Consider the following 19,766-nt stretch of genomic DNA (forward strand, 5'->3'; position numbering starts at 1 on the left):
TAAGGGCAGCTAAGGGGTTTTGGAGGAGGCTGCATTTTTGTTTAAATAGGTGCCCTTTAACCAATTTGTTAATAATTTAGGGAAGGTTGCTTAAAAAGCATTGTTTTACATGAAATAGAATACATAGCAGAGTCAAGGTTCGGAACTAGGGCTTTGGCAAAGCTGTGTTCTCTCAAAATTTGCACAAAGTTGATATAATACTGTGCTCTAGGGATTATGTTGGTTTTATTATACCAGAGAGTATGTGCCTCCAGATGTTCTTTTACAGAAAAGAAGTGCTTGAGTACAAGGAGTCTGATCCATAAGAAGGATGGATCCAAAAGGCAACGACTAGAACATCATCTTGTTAGAGATATGCATAAGTTCCTAGGGCCCAATCTAAAAAATGATGGGTCCTATAGGTGAAGATCATATCTTGTTAGAGATATATTTAAGACCTAGGGGGGAGTCCATAAGATGGATGGGTCCTATAGGTGAAGAGCATATGCAAATCTTATTATTGCTATGTTTAAGTACCTTGGGCCCAGTCCATGCAATGGATGGATCCTATAGGTGAAGACCATATCAATAGAAGCTAATTCATCTTCAAGGACAAAGTAACATCGGGTGATTCCTATCAAAAAGTGCGTTGAAAGGGTAAGTTATTATTATCTAGAATATAACTGATAAAGTCCAGTAATGTTTAGTTTGTAGAGTTTATGCTATTCTCATTCATCTCTTTGTTCCTTTCCCTAAATTATTAGCAAATTGGTAAAAGCTTTTTTCTACCTCTGATGGTGGAAAACGCACCTATAATGGAGATGGTAAGGGCAGCTAAGGGGTTTTGGAGGAGGCTGCATTTTTGTTTAAATAGGTGCCCTTTAACCAATTTGTTAATAATTTAAGGAAGGTTGCTTAAAAAGCATTGTTTTACATGAAATAGAATACATAGCAGAGTCAAGGTTCGGAACTAGGGCTTTGGCAAAGCAGTGTTCTCTCAAAATTTGCACAAAGTTGATATAATACTGTGCTCTAGGGCATTATGTTGTTTTTATTATACCAGAGAGTATGTGCCTCTAGATGTTCTTTTACAGGAAAAGAAGTGCTTGAGTACAAGGAGTCTGATCCATAAGAAGGATGGATCCAAAAGGCAACGACTAGAACATCATCTTGTTAGAGATATGCATAAGTTCCTAGGGCCCAATCTAAAAAATGATGGGTCCTATAGGTGAAGATCATATCTTGGAAGAGATATATTTAAGACCTAGGGGGGAGTCCATAAGATGGATGGGTCCTATAGGTGAAGAGCATATGCAAATCTTATTATTGCTATGTTTAAGTACCTTGGGCCCAGTCCATGCAATGGATGGATCCTATAGGTGAAGACCATATCAATAGAAGCTAATTCATCTTCAAGGACAAAGTAACATCGGGTGATTCCTATCAAAAAGTGCGTTGAAAGGGTAAGTTATTATTATCTAGAATATAACTGATAAAGTCCAGTAATGTTTAGTTTGTAGAGTTTTATGCTATTTCTTCATGTCATTTCTATTTGTTCCTTTCCCTAAATTATTAGCAAATTGGTAAAAGCTTTTTTCTACCTCTGATGGTGGAAAACGCACCTATAATGGAGATGGTAAGGGCAGCTAAGGGGTTTTGGAGGAGGCTGCATTTTTGTTTAAATAGGTGCCCTTTAACCAATTTGTTAATAATTTAAGGAAGGTTGCTTAAAAAGCATTGTTTTACATGAAATAGAATACATAGCAGAGTCAAGGTTCGGAACTAGCGCTTTGGCAAAGCTTTGTTCTCTCAAAATTTGCACAAAGTTGATATAATACTGTGCTCTGGGGCATTATGTTGGTTTTATTATACCAGAGAGTATGTGCCTCCAGATGTTCTTTTACAGGAAAAGAAGTGCTTGAGTACAAGAGTCTGATCCATAAGAAGGATGGATCCAAAAGGCAACGACTAGAACATCATCTTGTTAGAGATATGCATAAGTTCCTAGGGCCCAATCTAAAAAATGAGGGGTCCTATAGGTGAAGAGCATATGCAAATCTTATTATTGCTATGTTTAAGTACCTTGGGCCCAGTCCATGCAATGGATGTATCCTATAGGTGAAGACCATATCAATAGAAGCTAATTCATCTTCAAGGACAAAGTAACATCGGGTGATTCCTATCAAAAAGTGCGTTGAAAGGGTAAGTTATTATTATCTAGAATATAACTGATAAAGTCCAGTAATGTTTAGTTTTTAGAGTTTTATTTCTCTTTGTTCCTTTCCCTAAATTATTAGCAAATTGGTAAAAGCTTTTTTCTACATCTGATGGTGGAAAACGCACCTATAATGGAGATGGTAAGGGCAGCTAAGGGGTTTTGGAGGAGGCTGCATTTTTGTTTAAATAGGTGCCCTTTAACCAATTTGTTAATAATTTAAGGAAGGTTGCTTAAAAAGCATTGTTTTACATGAAATAGAATACATAGCAGAGTCAAGGTTCGGAACTAGGGCTTTGGCAAAGCTGTGTTCTCTCAAAATTTGCACAAAGTTGATATAATACTGTGCTCTAGGGCATTATGTTGGTTTTATTATACCAGAGAGTATGTGCCTCTAGATGTTCTTTTACAGGAAAAGAAGTGCTTGAGTACAAGGAGTCTGATCCATAAGAAGGATGGATCCAAAAGGCAACGACTAGAACATCATCTTGTTAGAGATATGCATAAGTTCCTAGGGCCCAATCTAAAAAATGATGGGTCCTATAGGTGAAGATCATATCTTGGAAGAGATATATTTAAGACCTAGGGGGGAGTCCATAAGATGGATGGGTCCTATAGGTGAAGAGCATATGCAAATCTTATTATTGCTATGTTTAAGTACCTTGGGCCCAGTCCATGCAATGGATGGATCCTATAGGTGAAGACCATATCAATAGAAGCTAATTCATCTTCAAGGACAAAGTAACATCGGGTGATTCCTATCAAAAAGTGCGTTGAAAGGGTAAGTTATTATTATCTAGAATATAACTGATAAAGTCCAGTAATGTTTAGTTTGTAGAGTTTTATTTCTCTTTGTTCCTTTCCCTAAATTATTAGCAAATTGGTAAAAGCTTTTTTCTACATCTGATGGTGGAAAACGCACCTATAATGGAGATGGTAAGGGCAGCTAAGGGGTTTTGGAGGAGGCTGCATTTTTGTTTAAATAGGTGCCCTTTAACCAATTTGTTAATAATTTAAGGAAGGTTGCTTAAAAAGCATTGTTTTACATGAAATAGAATACATAGCAGAGTCAAGGTTCGGAACTAGGGCTTTGGCAAAGCTGTGTTCTCTCAAAATATGCACAAAGTTGATATAATACTGTGCTCTAGGGCATTATGTTGTTTTTATTATACCAGAGAGTATGTGCCTCTAGATGTTCTTTTACAGGAAAAGAAGTGCTTGAGTACAAGGAGTCTGATCCATAAGAAGGATGGATCCAAAAGGCAACGACTAGAACATCATCTTGTTAGAGATATGCATAAGTTCCTAGGGCCCAATCTAAAAAATGATGGGTCCTATAGGTGAAGATCATATCTTGGAAGAGATATATTTAAGACCTAGGGGGGAGTCCATAAGATGGATGGGTCCTATAGGTGAAGAGCATATGCAAATCTTATTATTGCTATGTTTAAGTACCTTGGGCCCAGTCCATGCAATGGATGGATCCTATAGGTGAAGACCATATCAATAGAAGCTAATTCATCTTCAAGGACAAAGTAACATCGGGTGATTCCTATCAAAAAGTGCGTTGAAAGGGTAAGTTATTATTATCTAGAATATAACTGATAAAGTCCAGTAATGTTTAGTTTGTAGAGTTTTATGATATTTCTTCATGTCATTTCTATTTGTTCCTTTCCCTAAATTATTAGCAAATTGGTAAAAGCTTTTTTCTACCTCTGATGGTGGAAAACGCACCTATAATGGAGATGGTAAGAGCAGCTAAGGGGTTTTGGAGGAGGCTGCATTTTTGTTTAAATAGGTGCCCTTTAACCAATTTGTTAATAATTTAAGGAAGGTTGCTTAAAAAGCATTGTTTTACATGAAATAGAATACATAGCAGATTCAAGGTTCGGAACTAGGGCTTTGGCAAAGCTGTGTTCTCTCAAAATTTGCACAAAGTTGATATAATACTGTGCTCTAGGGTTTTTATGTTGGTTTTATTATACAGGAGAGTATGTGTCTCCAGATGTTCTTTTACAAGAAAAGAAGTGCTTGAGTACAAGGAGTCTGATCCATAAGAAGGATGGATCCAAAAGGCAACGACTAGAACATCATATTTTTAGAGATATGCATAAGTTCCTAGGGCCCAATCTAAAAAATGATGGGTCCTATAGGTGAAGATCATATCTTGTTAGAGATATCTTTAAGACCTAGGGGGGAGTCCATAAGATGGATGGGTCCTATAGGTGAAGAGCATATGCAAATCTTATTATTGCTATGTTTAAGTACCTTGGGCCCAGTCCATGCAATGGATGTATCCTATAGGTGAAGACCATATCAATAGAAGCTAATTCATCTTCAAGGACAAAGTAACATCGGGTGATTCCTATCAAAAAGTGCGTTGAAAGGGTAAGTTATTATTATCTAGAATATAACTGATAAAGTCCAGTAATGTTTAGTTTGTAGAGTTTTATTTCTCTTTGTTCCTTTCCCTAAATTATTAGCAAATTGGTAAAAGCTTTTTTCTACATCTGATGGTGGAAAACGCACCTATAATGGAGATGGTAAGGGCAGCTAAGGGGTTTTGGAGGAGGCTGCATTTTTGTTTAAATAGGTGCCCTTTAACCAATTTGTTAATAATTTAAGGAAGGTTGCTTAACCACCTCCGGACCGCCTAACGCAGGATCGCGTTCCGGAGGTGGCAGCCCTGCGCAGAGTCACGCATATATGCGTCATCTCGCGATGGCCGAGATTTCCTGTGAACGCGCGCACACAGGCGCGCGCGCTCACAGAAACGGAAGGTAAGAGAGTTGATCTCCAGCCTGCCAGCGGCGATCGTTCGCTGGCAGGCTGGAGATGTGTTTTTTTTAACCCCTAACAGGTATATTAGACGCTGTTTTGATAACAGCGTCTAATATACCTGCTACCTGGTCCTCTGGTGGTCCCATTTGTTTGGATCGACCACCAGAGGACACAGGTAGCTCAGTAAAGTCCCACCAAGCACCACTACACTACACTACACCCCCCCCGTCACTTATTAACCCCTTATTAGCCCCTGATCACCCCTGATCACCCCATATAGACTCCCTGATCACCCCCCTGTCATTGATCACCCCCCTGTCATTGATTACCCCCCTGTAAAGCTCCATTCAGATGTCCGCATGATTTTTACGGATCCACTGATAGATGGATCGGATCCGCAAAACGCATCCGGACGTCTGAATGAAGCCTTACAGGGGCGTGATCAATGACTGTGGTTATCACCCCATATAGACTCCCTGATCACCCCCCCTGTCATTGATTACACCCCTGTCATTGATCAACCCCCTGTAAAGCTCCATTCAGACGTCCGCATGATTTTTACGGATCCACTGATAGATGGATCGGATCCGCAAAACGCATCCGGACGTCTGAATGAAGCCTTACAGGGGCGTGATCAATGACTGTGGTGATCACCCCATATAGAATCCCTGATAACCCCCCTGTAAAGCTCCATTCAGATGTCCGCATGATTTTTACGGATGCACTGATAGATGGATCCGATCCGCAAAACGCATCCGGACGTCTGAATGAAGCCTTACAGGGGCATGATCAATGACTGTGGTGATCACCCCATATAGACTCCCTGATCACCCCCCTGTAAAGCTCCATTCAGATGTCCGCATGATTTTTACGGATGCACTGATAGATGGATCCGATCCGCAAAACGCATCCGGACGTCTGAATGAAGCCTTACAGGGGCATGATCAATGACTGTGGTGATCACCCCATATAGACTCCCTGATCACCCCCCTGTAAAGCTCCATTCAGATGTCCGCATGATTTTTACGGATGCACTGATAGATGGATCCGATCCGCAAAACGCATCCGGACGTCTGAATGAAGCCTTACAGGGGCATGATCAATGACTGTGGTGATCACCCCATATAGACTCCCTGATCACCCCCCTGTAAAGCTCCATTCAGATGTCCGCATGATTTTTACGGATGCACTGATAGATGGATCCGATCCGCAAAACGCATCCGGACGTCTGAATGAAGCCTTACAGGGGCATGATCAATGACTGTGGTGATCACCCCATATAGACTCCCTGATCACCCCCCTGTCATTGATTACCCCCCTGTAAAGCTCCATTCAGATGTCCGCATGATTTTTACGGATGCACTGATAGATGGATCGGATCCGCAAAACGCATCCGGACGTCTGAATGAAGCCTTACAGGGGCGTGATCAATGACTGTGGTGATCACCCCATATAGACTCCCTGATCACCCCCCTGTCATTGATTACCCCCCTGTCATTGATTACCCCCCTGTAAAGCTCCATTCAGACGTCCGCATGATTTTTTCGGATCCACTGATAGATGGATCGGATCCGCAAAACGCATCCGGACGTCTGAATGAAGCCTTACAGGGGCGTGATCAATGACTGTGGTGATCACCCCATATAGACTCCCTGATCACCCCCCTGTCATTGATCAACCCCCCTGTCATTGATCAACCCCCCTGTCATTGATCAACCCCCCTGTCATTGATCACCCCCCTGTCATTGATCACCCCCCTGTCATTGATCACCCCTCTGTAAGGCTCCATTCAGATATTTTTTTGGCCCAAGTTAGCGGAATTTTTTTTTTTTTTTCTTACAAAGTCTCATATTCCACTAACTTGTGTCAAAAAATAAAATCTCACATGAACTCACCATACCCCTCACGGAATCCAAATGCGTAAAATTTTTTAGACATTTATATTCCAGACTTCTTCTCACGCTTTAGGGCCCCTAGAATGCCAGGGCAGTATAAATACCCCACATGTGACCCCATTTCGGAAAGAAGACACCCCCAGATATTCCGTGAGGGCCATATTGAGTCCATGAAAGATTGAAATTTTTGTCCCAAGTTAGCGGAACGGGAGACTTTGTGAGAAAAAAATTAAAAATATCAATTTCCGCTAACTTGTGCCAAAAAAAAAAAATTTCTATGAACTCGCCATGCCCCTCATTGAATACCTTGGGGTGTCTTCTTTCCAAAATGGGGTCACATGTGGGGTATTTATACTGCCCTGGCATTCTAGGGGCCCCAAAGCGTGAGAAGAAGTCTGGTATCCAAATGTCTAAAAATGCCCTCCTAAAAGGAATTTGGGCACCTTTGCGCATCTAGGCTGCAAAAAAGTGTCACACATCTGGTATCGCCGTACTCAGGAGAAGTTGGGGAATGTGTTTTGGGGTGTCATTTTACATATACCCATGCTGGGTGAGAGAAATATCTTGGTCAAATGCCAACTTTGTATAAAAAAATGGGAAAAGTTGTCTTTTGCCAAGATATTTCTCTCACCCAGCATGGGTATATGTAAAATGACACCCCAAAACACATTCCCCAACTTCTCCAGAATACGGCGATACCACATGTGTGACACTTTTTTGCAGCCTAGGTGGGCAAAGGGGCCCATATTCCAAAGAGCACCTTTAGGATTTCACAGGTCATTTACCTACTTACCACACATTAGGGCCCGTGGAAAATGCCAGGGCAGTATAACTACCCCACAAGTGACCCCATTTTGGAAAGAAGACACCCCAAGGTATTCCGTGAGGGGCATGGCGAGTTCCTAGAATTTTTAATTTTTTGTCACAAGTTAGTGGAAAATGCTTATTTTTTTTTATATTTTTTTTTCATACAAAGTCTCATATTCCACTAACTTGTGACAAAAAATAAAAAGTTCCATGAACTCACTATGCCCATCAGCGAATACCTTGGGGTCTCTTCTTTCCAAAATGGGGTCACTTGTGGGGTAGTTATACTGCCCTGGCATTCTAGGGGCCCAAATGTGTGGTAAGGAGTTTGAAATCAAATTCTGTAAAAAATGACCTGTGAAATCCGAAAGGTGCTCTTTTGAATATGGGCCCCTTTGCCCACCTAGGCTGCAAAAAATTGTCACACATCTGGTATCTCCGTAATCGGGAGAAGTTGGGGAATGTGTTTTGGGGTGTCATTTTACATATACCCATGCTGGGTGAGAGAAATATCTTGGCAAAAGACAACTTTTCCCATTTTTTTTATACAAAGTTGGCATTTGACCAAGATATTTATCTCACCCAGCATGGGTATATGTAAAAAGACACCCCAAAACACATTCCTCAACTTCTCCTGAATACAGAGATACCAGATGTGTGACACTTTTTTGCAGCCTAGGTGGGCAAAGGGGCCCACATTCCAAAGAGCACCTTTCGGATTTCACAGGTCATTTACCTACTTACCACACATTTGGGCCCCTAGAATGCCAGGGCAGTATAACTACCCCACAAGTGACCCCATTTTGGAAAGAAGAGACCCCAAGGTATTCGCTGATGGGCATAGTGAGTTCATGGAAGTTTTTATTTTTTGTCACAAGTTTGTGGAATATGAGACTTTGTATGAAAAAAAAAAAAAAAAAAATCATCATTTTCCACTAACTTGTGACAAAAAATAAAAAAATTCTAGGAACTCGCCATGCCCCTCACGGAATACCTTGGGGTGTCTTCTTTCCAAAATGGGGTCACTTGTGGGGTAGTTATACTGCCCTGGTATTCTAGGGGCCCAAATGTGTGGTAAGGAGTTTGAAATCAAATTCAGGAAAAAATGAGGAGTGAAATCCGAAAGGTGCTCTTTGGAATATGGGCCCCTTTGCCTACCTAGGCTGCAAAAAAGTGTCACACATCTGGTATCCCCGTACTCAGGAGAAGTTGAGGAATGTGTTTTGGGGTGTCTTTTTACATATACCCATGCTGGGTGAGATAAATATCTTGGTCAAATGCCAACTTTGTATACAAAAATGGGAAAAGTTGTCTTTTGCCAAGATATTTCTCTCACCCAGCATGGGTATATATAAAATGACACCCCAAAACACATTCCCCACCTTCTCCTGAGTACGGAGATACCAGATGTGTGACACTTTTTTGCAGCCTAGGTGGGCAAAGGGGCCCATATTCCAAAGAGCACCTTTCGGATTTCACAGGTCATTTTTTACAGAATTTGATTTCAAACTCCTTACCACACATTTGGGCCCCTAGAATGCCAGGGCAGTATAACTACCCCACAAGTGACCCCATTTTGGAAAGAAGAGACCCCAAGGTATTCGCTGATGGGCATAGTGAGTTCATAGAACTTTTTATTTTTTGTCACAAGTTAGTGGAATATGAGACTTTGTAAGAAAAAAATAAAAAATAAAATAAATCATAATTTTCCGCTAACTTGTGACAAAAAATAAAAAGTTCTATGAACTCACTATGCCCATCAGCGAATACCTTAGGGTGTGTACTTTCAGAAATGGGGTCATTTGTGGGGTGTTTGTACTGTCTGGGCATTGTAGAACCTCAGGAAACATGACAGGTGCTCAGAAAGTCAGAGCTGCTTCAAAAAGCGGAAATTCACATTTTTGTACCATAGTTTGTAAACGCTATAACTTTTACCCAAACCATTTTTTTTTTTTACACAAACATTTTTTTTTTATCAAAGACATGTAGAACTATAAATTTAGAGCAAAATTTCTATATGGATGTCGTTTTTTTTGCAAAATTTTACAACTGAAAGTGAAAAATGTCATTTTTTTGCAAAAAAATCGTTAAATTTCGATTAATAACAAAAAAAGTAAAAATGTCAGCAGCAATGAAATACCACCAAATGAAAGCTCTATTAGTGAGAAGAAAAGGAGGTAAAATTCATTTGGGTGGTAAGTTGCATGACCGAGCAATAAACGGTGAAAGTAGTGTAGGTCAGAAGTGTAAAAAGTGGCCTGGTCTTTCAGGGTGTTTAAGCACTGGGGGCTGAGGTGGTTAAAAAGCATTGTTTTACATGAAATAGAATACATAGCAGAGTCAAGGTTCGGAACTAGGGCTTTGGCAAAGCTGTGTTCTCTCAAAATTTGCACAAAGTTGATATAATACTGTGCTCTAGGGCTTTATGTTGGTTTTATTATACCAGAGAGTATGTGCCTCAGATGTTCTTTTACAGGAAAAGAAGTGCTTGAGTACAAGGAGTCTGATCCATAAGAAGGATGGATCCAAAAGGCAACGACTAGAACATCATCTTGTTAGAGATATGCATAAGTTCCTAGGGCCCAATCTAAAAAATGATGGGTCCTATAGGTGAAGATCATATCTTGGAAGAGATATATTTAAGACCTAGGGGGGAGTCCATAAGATGGATGGGTCCTATAGGTGAAGAGCATATGCAAATCTTATTATTGCTATGTTTAAGTACCTTGGGCCCAGTCCATGCAATGGATGGATCCTATAGGTGAAGACCATATCAATAGAAGCTAATTCATCTTCAAGGACAAAGTAACATCGGGTGATTCCTATCAAAAAGTGCGTTGAAAGGGTAAGTTATTATTATCTAGAATATAACTGATAAAGTCCAGTAATGTTTAGTTTGTAGAGTTTTATGCTATTTCTTCATGTCATTTCTATTTGTTCCTTTCCCTAAATTATTAGCAAATTGGTAAAAGCTTTTTTCTACCTCTGATGGTGGAAAACGCACCTATAATGGAGATGGTAAGGGCAGCTAAGGGGTTTTGGAGGAGGCTGCATTTTTGTTTAAATAGGTGCCCTTTAACCAATTTGTTAATAATTTAAGGAAGGTTGCTTAAAAAGCATTGTTTTACATGAAATAGAAAATATAGCAGAGTCAAGGTTCGGAACTAGGGCTTTGGCAAAGCTGTGTTCTCTCAAAATTTGCACAAAGTTGATATAATACTGTGCTCTAGGGTTTTATGTTGGTTTTATTATACCAGAGAGTATGTGCCTCCAGATGTTCTTTTACAGGAAAAGAAGTGCTTGAGTACAAGGAGTCTGATCCATAAGAAGGATGGATCCAAAAGGCAACGACTAGAACATCATCTTGTTAGAGATATGCATAAGTTCCTAGGGCCCAATCTAAAAAATGAGGGGTCCTATAGGTGAAGATCATATCTTGTTAGAGATATCTTTAAGACCTAGGGGGGAGTCCATAAGATGGATGGGTCCTATAGGTGAAGAGCATATGCAAATCTTATTATTGCTATGTTTAAGTACCTTGGGCCCAGTCCATGCAATGGATGGATCCTATAGGTGAAGACCATATCAATAGAAGCTAATTCATCTTCAAGGACAAAGTAACATCGGGTGATTCCTATCAAAAAGTGTGTTGAAAGGGTAAGTTATTATTATCTAGAATATAACTGATAAAGTCCAGTAATGTTTAGTTTGTAGAGTTTTATTTCTCTTTGTTCCTTTCCCTAAATTATTAGCAAATTGGTAAAAGCTTTTTTCTACATCTGATGGTGGAAAACGCACCTATAATGGAGATGGTAAGGGCAGCTAAGGGGTTTTGGAGGAGGCTGCATTTTTGTTTAAATAGGTGCCCTTTAACCAATTTGTTAATAATTTAAGGAAGGTTGCTTAAAAAGCATTGTTTTACATGAAATAGAATACATAGCAGAGTCAAGGTTCGGAACTAGGGCTTTGGCAAAGCTGTGTTCTCTCAAAATTTGCACAAAGTTGATATAATACTGTGCTCTAGGGCTTTATGTTGGTTTTATTATACCAGAGAGTATGTGCCTCCAGATGTTCTTTTACAAGAAAAGAAGTGCTTGAGTACAAGGAGTCTGATCCATAAGAAGGATGGATCCAAAAGGCAACGACTAGATCATCATCTTGTTAGAGATATGCATAAGTTCCTAGGGCCCAATCTAAAAAATGATGGGTCCTATAGGTGAAGATCATATCTTGTTAGAGATATATTTAAGACCTAGGGGGGAGTCCATAAGATGGATGGGTCCTATAGGTGAAGAGCATATGCAAATCTTATTATTGCTATGTTTAAGTACCTTGGGCCCAGTCCATGCAATGGATGGATCCTATAGGTGAAGACCATATCAATAGAAGCTAATTCATCTTCAAGGACAAAGTAACATCGGGTGATTCCTATCAAAAAGTGCGTTGAAAGGGTAAGTTATTATTATCTAGAATATAACTGATAAAGTCCAGTAATGTTTAGTTTGTAGAGTTTTATGCTATTTCTTCATGTCATTTCTCTTTGTTCCTTTCCCTAAATTATTAGCAAATTGGTAAAAGCTTTTTTCTACCTCTGATGGTGGAAAACGCACCTATAATGGAGATGGTAAGGGCAGCTAAGGGGTTTTGGAGGAGGCTGCATTTTTGTTTAAATAGGTGCCCTTTAACCAATTTGTTAATAATTTAAAGAAGGTTGCTTAAAAAGCATTGTTTTACATGAAATAGAATACATAGCAGATTCAAGGTTCGGAACTAGGGCTTTGGCAAAGCTGTGTTCTCTCAAAATTTGCACAAAGTTGATATAATACTGTGCTCTAGGGTTTTATGTTGGTTTTATTATACCAGAGAGTATGTGCCTCCAGATGTTCTTTTACAAGAAAAGAAGTGCTTGAGTACAAGGAGTCTGATCCATAAGAAGGATGGATCCAAAAGGCAACGACTAGAACATCATCTTGTTAGAGATATGCATAAGTTCCTAGGGCCCAATCTAAAAAATGAGGGGTCCTATAGGTGAAGATCATATCTTGTTAGAGATATCTTTAAGACCTAGGGGGGAGTCCATAAGATGGATGGGTCCTATAGGTGAAGAGCATATGCAAATCTTATTATTGCTATGTTTAAGTACCTTGGGCCCAGTCCATGCAATGGATGGATCCTATAGGTGAAGACCATATCAATAGAAGCTAATTCATCTTCAAGGACAAAGTAACATCGGGTGATTCCTATCAAAAAGTGCGTTGAAAGGGTAAGTTATTATTATCTAGAATATAACTGATAAAGTCCAGTAATGTTTAGTTTGTAGAGTTTTATTTCTCTTTGTTCCTTTCCCTAAATTATTATCAAATTGGTAAAAGCTTTTTTCTACATCTGATGGTGGAAAACGCACCTATAATGGAGATGGTAAGGGCAGCTAAGGGGTTTTGGAGGAGGCTGCATTTTTGTTTAAATAGGTGCCCTTTAACCAATTTGTTAATAATTTAAGGAAGGTTGCTTAAAAAGCATTGTTTTACATGAAATAGAATACATAGCAGAGTCAAGGTTCGGAACTAGGGCTTTGGCAAAGCTGTGTTCTCTCAAAATTTGCACAAAGTTGATATAATACTGTGCTCTAGGGCTTTATGTTGGTTTTATTATACCAGAGAGTATGTGCCTCTAGATGTTCTTTTACAGAAAAGAAGTGCTTGAGTACAAGGAGTCTGATCCATAAGAAGGATGGATCCAAAAGGCAACGACTAGAACATCATCTTGTTAGAGATATGCATAAGTTCCTAGGGCCCAATCTAAAAAATGATGGGTCCTATAGGTGAAGATCATATCTTGGAAGAGATATATTTAAGACCTAGGGGGGAGTCCATTAGATGGATGGGTCCTATAGGTGAAGAGCATATGCAAATCTTATTATTGCTATGTTTAAGTACCTTGGGCCCAGTCCATGCAATGGATGGATCCTATAGGTGAAGACCATATCAATAGAAGCAAATTCATCTTCAAGGACAAAGTAACATCGGGTGATTCCTATCAAAAAGTGCGTTGAAAGGGTAAGTTATTATTATCTAGAATATAACTGATAAAGTCCAGTAATGTTTAGTTTGTAGAGTTTTATGCTATTTCTTCATGTCATTTCTATTTGTTCCTTTCCCTAAATTATTAGCAAATTGGTAAAAGCTTTTTTCTACCTCTGATGGTGGAAAACGCACCTATAATGGAGATGGTAAGAGCAGCTAAGGGGTTTTGGAGGAGGCTGCATTTTTGTTTAAATAGGTGCCCTTTAACCAATTTGTTAATAATTTAAGGAAGGTTGCTTAAAAAGCATTGTTTTACATGAAATAGAATACATAGCAGAGTCAAGGTTCGGAACTAGGGCTTTGGCAAAGCTGTGTTCTCTCAAAATTTGCACAAAGTTGATATAATACTGTGCTCTAGGGTTTTATGTTGGTTTTATTATACCAGAGAGTATGTGCCTCCAGATGTTCTTTTACAAGAAAAGAAGTGCTTGAGTACAAGGAGTCTGATCCATAAGAAGGATGGATCCAAAAGGCAACGACTAGAACATCATCTTGTTAGAGATATGCATAAGTTCCTAGGGCCCAATCTAAAAAATGAGGGGTCCTATAGGTGAAGATCATATCTTGTTAGAGATATCTTTAAGACCTAGGGGGGAGTCCATAAGATGGATGGGTCCTATAGGTGAAGAGCATATGCAAATCTTATTATTGCTATGTTTAAGTACCTTGGGCCCAGTCCATGCAATGGATGGATCCTATAGGTGAAGACCATATCAATAGAAGCTAATTCATCTTCAAGGACAAAGTAACATCGGGTGATTCCTATCAAAAAGTGTGTTGAAAGGGTAAGTTATTATTATCTAGAATATAACTGATAAAGTCCAGTAATGTTTAGTTTGTAGAGTTTTATTTCTCTTTGTTCCTTTCCCTAAATTATTAGCAAATTGGTAAAAGCTTTTTTCTACATCTGATGGTGGAAAACGCACCTATAATGGAGATGGTAAGGGCAGCTAAGGGGTTTTGGAGGAGGCTGCATTTTTGTTTAAATAGGTGCCCTTTAACCAATTTGTTAATAATTTAAGGAAGGTTGCTTAAAAAGCATTGTTTTACATGAAATAGAATACATAGCAGAGTCAAGGTTCGGAACTAGGGCTTTGGCAAAGCTGTGTTCTCTTAAAATTTGCACAAAGTTGATATAATACTGTGCTCTAGGGCATTATGTTGGTTTTATTATACCAGAGAGTATGTGCCTCTAGATGTTCTTTTACAGGAAAAGAAGTGCTTGAGTACAAGGAGTCTGATCCATAAGAAGGATGGATCCAAAAGGCAACGACTAGAACATCATCTTGTTAGAGATATGCATAAGTTCCTAGGGCCCAATCTAAAAAATGATGGGTCCTATAGGTGAAGATCATATCTTGGTAGAGATATATTTAAGACCTAGGGGGGAGTCCATAAGATGGATGGGTCCTATAGGTGAAGAGCATATGCAAATCTTATTATTGCTATGTTTAAGTACCTTGGGCCCAGTCCATGCAATGGATGGATCCTATAGGTGAAGACCATATCAATAGAAGCTAATTCATCTTCAAGGACAAAGTAACATCGGGTGATTCCTATCAAAAAGTGCGTTGAAAGGGTAAGTTATTATTATCTAGAATATAACTGATAAAGTCCAGTAATGTTTAGTTTGTAGAGTTTTATTTCTCTTTGTTCCTTTCCCTAAATTATTAGCAAATTGGTAAAAGCTTTTTTCTACCTCTGATGGTGGAAAACGCACCTATAATGGAGATGGTAAGGGCAGCTAAGGGGTTTTGGAGGAGGCTGCATTTTTGTTTAAATAGGTGCCCTTTAACCAATTTGTTAATAATTTAAGGAAGGTTGCTTAAAAAGCATTGTTTTACATGAAATAGAATACATAGCAGAGTCAAGGTTCGGAACTAGGGCTTTGGCAAAGCTGTGTTCTCTCAAAATTTGCACAAAGTTGATATAATACTGTGCTCTAGGGCATTATGTTGGTTTTATTATACCAGAGAGTATGTGCCTCCAGATGTTCTTTTACAGAAAAGAAGTGCTTGAGTACAAGGAGTCTGATCCATAAGAAGCATGGATCCAAAAGGCAACGACTAGAACATCATCTTGTTAGAGATATGCATAAGTTCCTAGGGCCCAATCTAAAAAATGATGGGTCCTATAGGTGAAGATCATATCTTGTTACAGATATCTTTAAGACCTAGGGGGGAGTCCATAAGATGGATGGGTCCTATAGGTGAAGAGCATATGCAAATCTTATTATTGCTATGTTTAAGTACCTTGGGCCCAGTCCATGCAATGGATGGATCCTATAGGTGAAGACCATATCAATAGAAGCTAATTCATCTTCAAGGACAAAGTAACATCGGGTGATTCCTATCAAAAAGTGCGTTGAAAGGGTAAGTTATTATTATCTAGAATATAACTGATAAAGTCCAGTAATGTTTAGTTTGTAGAGTTTTATTTCTCTTTGTTCCTTTCCCTAAATTATTATCAAATTGGTAAAAGCTTTTTTCTACATCTGATGGTGGAAAACGCACCTATAATGGAGATGGTAAGGGCAGCTAAGGGGTTTTGGAGGAGGCTGCATTTTTGTTTAAATAGGTGCCCTTTAACCAATTTGTTAATAATTTAAGGAAGGTTGCTTAAAAAGCATTGTTTTACATGAAATAGAATACATAGCAGAGTCAAGGTTCGGAACTAGGGCTTTGGCAAAGCTGTGTTCTCTCAAAATTTGCACAAAGTTGATATAATACTGTGCTCTAGGGCATTATGTTGTTTTTATTATACCAGAGAGTATGTGCCTCTAGATGTTCTTTTACAGGAAAAGAAGTGCTTGAGTACAAGGAGTCTGATCCATAAGAAGGATGGATCCAAAAGGCAACGACTAGAACATCATCTTGTTAGAGATATGCATAAGTTCCTAGGGCCCAATCTAAAAAATGATGGGTCCTATAGGTGAAGATCATATCTTGTAAGAGATATATTTAAGACCTAGGGGGGAGTCCATTAGATGGATGGGTCCTATAGGTGAAGAGCATATGCAAATCTTATTATTGCTATGTTTAAGTACCTTGGGCCCAGTCCATGCAATGGATGGATCCTATAGGTGAAGACCATATCAATAGAAGCCAATTCATCTTCAAGGACAATGTAACATCGGGTGATTCCTATCAAAAAGTGCGTTGAAAGGGTAAGTTATTATTATCTAGAATATAACTGATAAAGTCCAGTAATGTTTAGTTTGTAGAGTTTTATGCTATTTCTTCATGTCATTTCTATTTGTTCCTTTCCCTAAATTATTAGCAAATTGGTAAAAGCTTTTTTCTACCTCTGATGGTGGAAAACGCACCTATAATGGAGATGGTAAGGGCAGCTAAGGGGTTTTGGAGGAGGCTGCATTTTTGTTTAAATAGGTGCCCTTTAACCAATTTGTTAATAATTTAAGGAAGGTTGCTTAAAAAGCATTGTTTTACATGAAATAGAATACATAGCAGAGTCAAGGTTCGGAACTAGGGCTTTGGCAAAGCTGTGTTCTCTCAAAATTTGCACAAAGTTGATATAATACTGTGCTCTAGGGTTTTATGTTGGTTTTATTATACCAGAGAGTATGTGCCTCCAGATGTTCTTTTACAAGAAAAGAAGTGCTTGAGTACAAGGAGTCTGATCCATAAGAAGGATGGATCCAAAAGGCAACGACTAGAACATCATCTTGTTAGAGATATGCATAAGTTCCTAGGGCCCAATCTAAAAAATGATGGGTCCTATAGGTGAAGATCATATCTTGGAAGAGATATATTTAAGACCTAGGGGGGAGTCCATAAGATGGATGGGTCCTATAGGTGAAGAGCATATGCAAATCTTATTATTGCTATGTTTAAGTACCTTGGGCCCAGTCCATGCAATGGATGGATCCTATAGGTGAAGACCATATCAATAGAAGCTAATTCATCTTCAAGGACAAAGTAACATCGGGTGATTCCTATCAAAAAGTGCGTTGAAAGGGTAAGTTATTATTATCTAGGATATAACTGATAAAGTTCAGTAATGTTTAGTTTGTAGAGTTTGATTTCTCTTTGTTCCTTTCACTAAATTATTAGCAAATTGGTAAAAGCTTTTTTCTACCTCTGATGGTGGAAAACGCACCTATAATGGAGATGGTAAGGGCAGCTAAGGGGTTTTGGAGGAGGCTGCATTTTTGTTTATATAGGTGCCCTTTAACCAATTTGTTAATAATTTAAGGAAGGTTGCTTAAAAAGCATTGTTTTACATGAAATAGAATACATAGCAGAGTCAAGCTTCGGAACTAGGGCTTTGGCAAAGCTGTGTTCTCTCAAAATTTGCACAAAGTTGATATAATACTGTGCTCTAGGGCATTATGTTGGTTTTATTATACCAGAGAGTATGTGCCTCTAGATGTTCTTTTACACAGGGCTCCAGATGGCGACCAAAATGGTCGCCAATGCGACTTAGAATTGCAAAATGGCGACAAGACTTTGTAGTCTTGTCGCCATTTGCGCCTAGAGCCTCCGCTGCTCTGCCGCTTTAAGAAGAACGGCATTTCATCCAGCAGGCAGGCGGCAATCCAATAACAGAGCTCCGCACAGTATAGAGCTCTGTTATTAGAGAGGAGGCTGCTGATTGGTCAGTTTCAGTGTGCTGCTGTACCATTGGATGCTCCTCTCACACCCCCATTCTCCCGCGCTGAACACAGCAGCAGCTTCAGAGTCATGAAGACAGGGAGCCGCTCCATAGAACAGAGGTTAGCTTGAGAAGCCACAGACTGTCACAGTCTTCCCTGCGCTGCCGCTGATAAAGGCTAATCCTTATCGTCTTTACAACCCTGATAACACTCAGGGGGCCGCTGCTGGTGCTCCGTGTGAGCTCCCTGCCTGGGCTCACAAACATTCTTAATAAGGGAATAAAAGGGTTAATAGGAGCCGCTGGTGAAGACACTAAAAAGCCAGTGAACCATATCTCTTTCAATAGTCCGTGCTTAGTAGGAGGAGAGGTTATCTCCTGGAGGTTATCTCTTCCTCCTAAGACTTTTGAAAGAGATATGGTTCACTGGCTTTTTAGTGTCTTGACCAGCGCGGGGCTCCTATTAACCCTTTACATACTTAACATTAGCAAGTGGTGAGATGACTGATGATCACCTCACCACTTGCTAATGGCTGCTGCTGCCCAGTATTCCCCCCGCCTACCTACCTACCTAACTTTCTCTGCACATCTCCTATTTTATGCTAAAGTGGGGGGGGGGGAACCTTTTCTGGTGTGAGCCTGATAAGTGTGATTTAGACCAGTTCCATCAGTTGGCACACGTGCAGCGGTATGAGGGAGCACTCTGCCATTTGTACAGCCTACGATGTGGAGATGCCACCACGCTGGGGAGGCTCAGGTGTGGCTGGCAGTGAAGGTGTTAAGGCTGCAGGTCGTTAAAGTAACGTTAGGCTGATATAAGGGGCAGCCGCGCAGCCCACCTGCTCCTTGCAGGACTCTGATCATGCACCCTCCCTATCCGCCCTTCCCAAACTATGGGCCCACTTACCGGCTACAGCCCCCCTACTACAAACCCAAGGGGCCCTACTGGAAGCCTCCCTACTAGGGGGCCCATGAAGTCTGCCCTTCTCTTTAACTGCCTGGATAACTACCGGATATGGGCTCAGCTGTAGGCCTTGCTCAGCCAGCTGGGGCCGGAGATGGGGCTGAGCCGCTCTTACACCAAAGTATTAGGGGTTCAGGTGAACCCCAGAGTGGACGCGTCTGTTCAGTGTTCACTGGGGCCCCGTACGCTGAAGAGCCGCAAGGGATGGGCCCTACTGTGCCATGCCACACCTGGGCAGCATGCCGGACTGCGAAACGTCACCCCAGTCTGCTTTCCCCGCACTGTAGCCAGACAAGTCTTTTATTTTTTATTATAATTATATGTATTTTACATTTGGCGACTAAAAAATTCATTTGGCTCCTAAATTTTTCAGATTAGGCGCCAATGGCTCTTTGAGATTTTTTTTTATCTGGAGCCCTGTTACAGGA

This window comes from Bufo bufo, chromosome 6 (genome assembly GCF_905171765.1).
Source record: "Bufo bufo chromosome 6, aBufBuf1.1, whole genome shotgun sequence".
In the NCBI taxonomy this organism is placed as follows: domain Eukaryota; kingdom Metazoa; phylum Chordata; class Amphibia; order Anura; family Bufonidae; genus Bufo; species Bufo bufo.